Genomic DNA, 6,000 nt, shown 5'->3' with positions numbered 1-6,000 from the left:
TTTTTTTTTTCCCCAGGTTTATCTGTTGTTGGGGCTGGGTGCTTGCACCACGAATCCACTGCTCCTGGAGGCCATTTTTCCTATTTTGTTGCCCTTGTTGTTGGACAGGACAGAGAGAAATCAAGAAGAGATGGGGAAGACGGGAGAGAAAGACACCTGCAGACCTGCCTCACTGCCTGTGAAGCGACCCCCCCTGCAGGTGGAGAGCAGGATCCATACGCTGTCGCTGTCGGTCCTTTGTGTACTTTAACTCGCTGCGCTACTGCCAGGCTCCCTATGCTTCCTTATTTCTATACTTCAGTGCTTTTGAAGAATACCAGTCACTCTGATTTGCCTGGTGCCTGCTCCCTCTCCCTCTCCCACTCCCGCTCCCCCTCAGCCAGGGCTTTGCGCCTGTGCACTCTCACTGCCCGCAGTGTAACTTTCTTCCTTCAGGTAGACAGAAGCAGAGGGAGAGGCACAGCAGTGCAGAAGGGGACCCCCTTTTGCTGCTGGAGGGTGGTGAATGGTGAGACGCACAGTACTGAGTGAGCTCTCCAGCCCTGAGATCTTAACTAAACTGTTGGAGTTTTGGGGTTTTTTGTTTGTTTTGGGGTGGGGGGGAGAATGCCGCCTGGGTGGCATGCCCTGCCCTTAGGATCAGATCAGATTGACACTCACTTGTTCTAGCAGGCATTGACTAAACTTGCTCAAAGCAACAACTATTTCCTGCAGTTGGGAATAATGACTTTTAATTCCCTTCATTGCTGACACATAGTGTCACAGGATTTCTTCTCTAAGTAAATGTTGCCCTTTCCCATTGTAAGCCTGTTCCTTTCTCTCTCTCTCTCTCTCTCTCTCTCTCTCTCTCTTTTAAGTTGAACAGTTTCTCACATAAGCTAAACTAGAAAAGGGAAATCTGATTTATTATTTGAGCATAATCTTTGAGGTAAAATAAAATCAGGGCCGGGCGGGGTGGTACACCTGGCAGAGCACACATGTTACCTACCATGTACAGGGACCTGGGTTCAAGCCCCCAGTGCCCACCTGCTGGGGAGAGTGGGGGAGTTTAATGAGAAGTGAAGCAATGCTGCAGGTCTCTTTCTCAAACCTCTATCTCCCTCTTCCCCTCTCGATTTCTCTGCTTCTACCTTAAAGCAACTAAAATGTCATGTATATAATAAAACCTGAAAAAAAATAATGAAATAAAGTTAACTGGACTTACTAAAGCACATACAAAACATTTCCTGGGTGTGGCAAGCCATACCTAAGGATGAAGGGAGTGAGTGTGAAGAAATGGTCCTGAGGAAGTTTGTACTTATTTAAGGTGAGATATGGTTTAGTGCTAAAATCACGGCATATCATTTCTAAAGAGACACTTGGAACCATCCAAACTTAGGAATTTACATCACACTATAGAGAAGTAGGTGTGAAACCGGAAGAATTACATTCATAGCTCAGCTCTCAGCAGCTTTGAAAGCATCAAATTCAGGATTCAACACATTTCCAGAGATGCTTCAGTGCCTGACACCTGCCCAGTACTCGTCACACTGGCTGAACCTGTGTGAGTCAAGACACCCACACATATCCCATCCCCTCAGATAATAGAAAGATCGAGACATTACTTTCACAGTAGCTCTGGCTCAGAGCAGAACCCCACATTCTTTTTTTTTTTTTTTTGTCTCCAGGGTTATTACTGGGGCTCAGTGCCTGCACTACATAAATCCACTGCTCCTGAGGGCCATCCCCCTCTTTTTTTTTTTTTTTTTTGCTGTATAGGAAAAAAAAGAAATTGATAGCGAAGGGGGAATCGGAGAGGGGGAGAGAGGCACCTGCAGACCTGCTTCACTGCTTGCAAAGTGATTTCCCTGCAGGTGGGGAGCCAGGGGCTCGAACCAGGATTCTTGCACTTCACACTATGTGCTTAACCCCATGTGCTACCTCCCAGCCCCCAACACCTCATTCTTTTTTTTTTATTTCTTTATTTCATTTTGTTGCCTTTACTGTTTTATTGTTGTAATTATTATTGTTGTCATCGTTGTTGGATAGGACAGAGAGAAATGGAGAGAGGAGGGGGAAGACGGGGAGAGAAAGATAGACACCTGCAGATCTGCTTCACCGCTTGTGAAGCAACTCCCCTGCAGGTAGGGAGTCAGGGCTCGAACCGGGATACTAAAGCCGGTCCTTGAGCTTTGCACCGCCTGCACTTAACCCGTTGCGCTACAGCCCGACTCCCCCAACGCCTCATTCTTAACTCCTTACAGCAAAAAGGTGGTACTTGTCATCTCTCCACTCATTGTGCTTACTGGAACCAATTCAAGTGTCAAGGTATTGATACTACTGGAATTCAGAGATGAAATTATAACACCAACAGAGGCAGACATGAACTCGGTGCTTTGCAGGTTTTTAATACTGGATTGTGCCTGTTTGCTAAGACTAGGAATCCACTGTCAGTTGCTGACACATTGGTAAAGGACAGCATCGGAAGTGTTTGCTTGAAAACGGTAGGTGCTAGGAGCTGGGTGGTGGAGCACCTGGTTGAGCACACATATTACAATGCACAAGGACCCAGGTTCGAGGCCCTGGTCCCCACCTGCAGGGGGAAAGCTTCACAAGTGGGGAAAGCAGGTGTCTCTGTCTCCCTCTCTATCAACCCCTTCCCTCGCAATTTCTGGCTGTCTCTATCCAGTAAATACCCAAAGACAATTAAAAATAAATTTAAATTAAAAATATATTAAAAAAAGAAAAGAAAATGTTAGGTGCTTTGGGAGCTACTCTGCACTAATCCAACTTTTTAAGCCTATTCTCATCTCTGACACCATCTTCTCAGATGGTATGTTTAGTCCACCTGCATGTTAGCTATCAACCTCAAAAAAAAAAAGTCACAGGCCTCTTGGAGCATACCTAAAATAGACTTGCTAGCTTCTTTCCCAATACCCAAGACTCCTAATCTCATCTACTCTATTACTACTTTTTGGGTACCTGCTCATTAGAATTTATGTTTTATTTATTTGGCTTTTTTGCTTCCAAGGTTCTCACTGGGGTTCAGTGCCGGCACTACAAATCCACTGCTGGGGTCTTTTTTTTTTTTTAATTTTATTCACTAGGACAGAGAAATTGAGATAGGATGGGGAGATAGGGAGAGAGAACAATAGACACCTACAGATCTGCTTTGCTGCTTGTGAAGCATCCCCCTAGCAGGTGGGGAGCTGGGGGCCCGAACCCAGCTCCTTGCACTGGTGTTGCACTTAGTACTATGTGCGCTTCAACAAGTGTGCCACCACCTGGCCCCCTCATTAAACATTTTTTCCTGTGTTATATCTTAGCACCTTTCAGCCACCAAGTTGCAGGCACCATGGTGATTCTGTTCTGACTTTCCTGGGCAGACAACCTCACCAGTATATCCTCATCTCTCCAGAGCCCTGCCCCACTAGGGAGAGACAGAAACAGGCTAGGAGTATGGATACACCTGCCAATGCCCATGTGCAGCAGAGAAGCAGTTACAGAAGCCAGAACTCCCACCTTCTGCACCCCAAAAAGAATTTTGTCCCATACCCCCAGAGGGGGAGAAACGTTAGGAAAGGGTGACCAGAGGGCTCTGAACTCCCAACTCCATCAGGACCTGGAGAACAGGGGCAAAAGGATGGGTATTTGGAAGTAATAATAGGTGTAGATGTGACTTAGAAAGGAAAAGAAGAACTCGGAATACCAAAGGAGACCACCCAGACCGAAACAAGACAGGACTAGAATGACCACAGAAACCCAGTAAATCACCCGTGAGTACAAACACACGTGGCTGGTGACAGAGAGGAGAGAGGGGCCTAAGGAGAGATTAAGTGACTGCTAACAGTTCGACAGTTTGTCAGTGGAGACACCACCTCCAGTCTGCTCCACCAACAAGGGGACAGCTGAAGGGAGGAAAGGACTCACCAGAGACTCACCAAGTACAACTCTGAGTCTCCATTGCTACTACCCTCAGAATCTGGAGCAGCAACAGGGAGGGACACCAGGGCACAGAGATCTAACCGGGAAACTCAGGAGAAGACCTATACCTCGGTGGCATAGCTGAAGGGCTGTGAAAGTCTCTTTGCATAACCACTGGATTATCTCTGCCACACCCTGCTTTATCTCTTGGTCAGGAGTCACTGATTAAGCCAAGAAGCCTATTGATAGTTTCAAAGCCCTCAGGCTACCATAGCCTACAGGGGAAAAAAAAAAAGGCTTTTACACCACTGAACTCCAACTCAGGAATTGAAAAAACTGCTAACTTATATAAAATGGTTAAAACAACAAGAAAAAATAATGGAGACTCGAACCAGGACAAGAGTCCAGCTAAAAGTCCTCCAGAGGGTGAAGCACAAAACGAGTTCAACATCCAAACATTAGCTAAGGAAATAATAACAGGAGTGAGTAAAGAATTTGAAAAAATTGTAATCAGAACTGCAGGAACAACAAATGAGAATATGGAAGAAAATTCTAATAATCTCATGGTTATTAGAGAGCTGAAAGCTGAAATTGCTGAACTAAGAAGGCAACTAGCTAAACAAGCTAAAATAGTATCAGAGCAGGACAACAAAATAGATGAACTCCAGAAAGCAGTAGAGGGCAGAGAGAATAGAATCAATGAGGCTGAAAACAGAATTAGCAAGATTGAGGATGAATTAGAGACAACTAAAAAAGAAGTAAGAGATCTCAAAAAGAGATTAAGAGATGCTGAAAACAACAACAGAGTCCTATGGGATGACTTCAAAAGAAACAATATACGCATTATTGGCTTACCAGAGAAAGAAAGAGAAGGGGAGGAAGAAAGCGTTCTCCAGGCCATAATAGCTGAAAATTTCTCTAGTCTAGACAACACCAAAGACATAAAGATTCAAGAAGCCCAGAGGGTCCCAAACAGAATTAACCCAGACCTAAAGACACCAAGACATGTCATACTTAGATTGGAAAGGAATAAGGATAAAGAAAGGATCCTCAAGGCTGCAAGAGAAAAACAAAGAGTCACCTACAAAGGAAAACCCATAAGATTAGCAGCAGACTTCTCCATACAAACACTACAGGCCAGAAGAGAATGGCAAGATATCTATCGAGTGCTCAATGAGAAAGGCTTTCAGCCAAGAATACTATATCCTGCTAGATTGTCATTCAGACTAGATGGAAGCATCAAAACCTTCTCAGACAAGCAACACTTGAAGGAAGCAACCATCACCAAGCCTGCCTTGAAAGAAGTTCTGAAAGGTTTCCTATAAACAACCAGACCACCACAAATAGGACATATATCAAAACACTCTAAAACTCTACAAGAATGGCGTTAAAATATCTTCAATCTTTGATATCAATAAATGTCAATGGCCTGAATTCACCTATTAAAAGACACAGAGTAGGAAGATGGATCAGAAAACACAACCCAACAATATGTTGTCTACAGGAAACTCACCTAACGCAACAAGACAAACACAGACTTAAAGTGAAAGGATGGAAAACTATCATTCAAGCCAATGGCCCACAAAAAAGGGCAGGAACAGCTATTCTCATATCTGACATGATAGACTTTAAAATAGATAAGATTAAAAAAGATAGGAATGGACACTACTTAATGCTCAGAGGATCAGTCAATCAAGAGGACTTAACAATTATTAATATCTATGCACCCAATGAGAAGCCATCTAAATACATCAAACTTCTACTGAAAGAGCTACAGCAATATATTAACAGTAACACAATCATAGTAGGGGACTTCAACACCCCACTCTCTCAACTTGACAGATCATCCAGGAAGAAAATCAGTAAAGACATAAGGGAGCTAAATGAAGAGATAGATAAACTAGAACTATTGGACATGTTCAGAGTCATTCATCCCAAGAAACTGGAATACACATTTTACTCAAATCCACATGGATCATTCTCAAGGATAGACCATATGTTAGGCCACAAAGACAGCATCAGCCTATTCAAGAGCACTGAAATCATCCCAAGCATCTTCTCAGACCACAGTGGAATTAAACTAACACTTAACAATCA

The sequence above is a fragment of the Erinaceus europaeus genome, chromosome 15 (assembly GCF_950295315.1).
Source record: "Erinaceus europaeus chromosome 15, mEriEur2.1, whole genome shotgun sequence".
Classification (NCBI taxonomy): Eukaryota; Metazoa; Chordata; class Mammalia; order Eulipotyphla; family Erinaceidae; genus Erinaceus; species Erinaceus europaeus.
Note: the sequence above shows the minus strand (reverse complement) of the source record.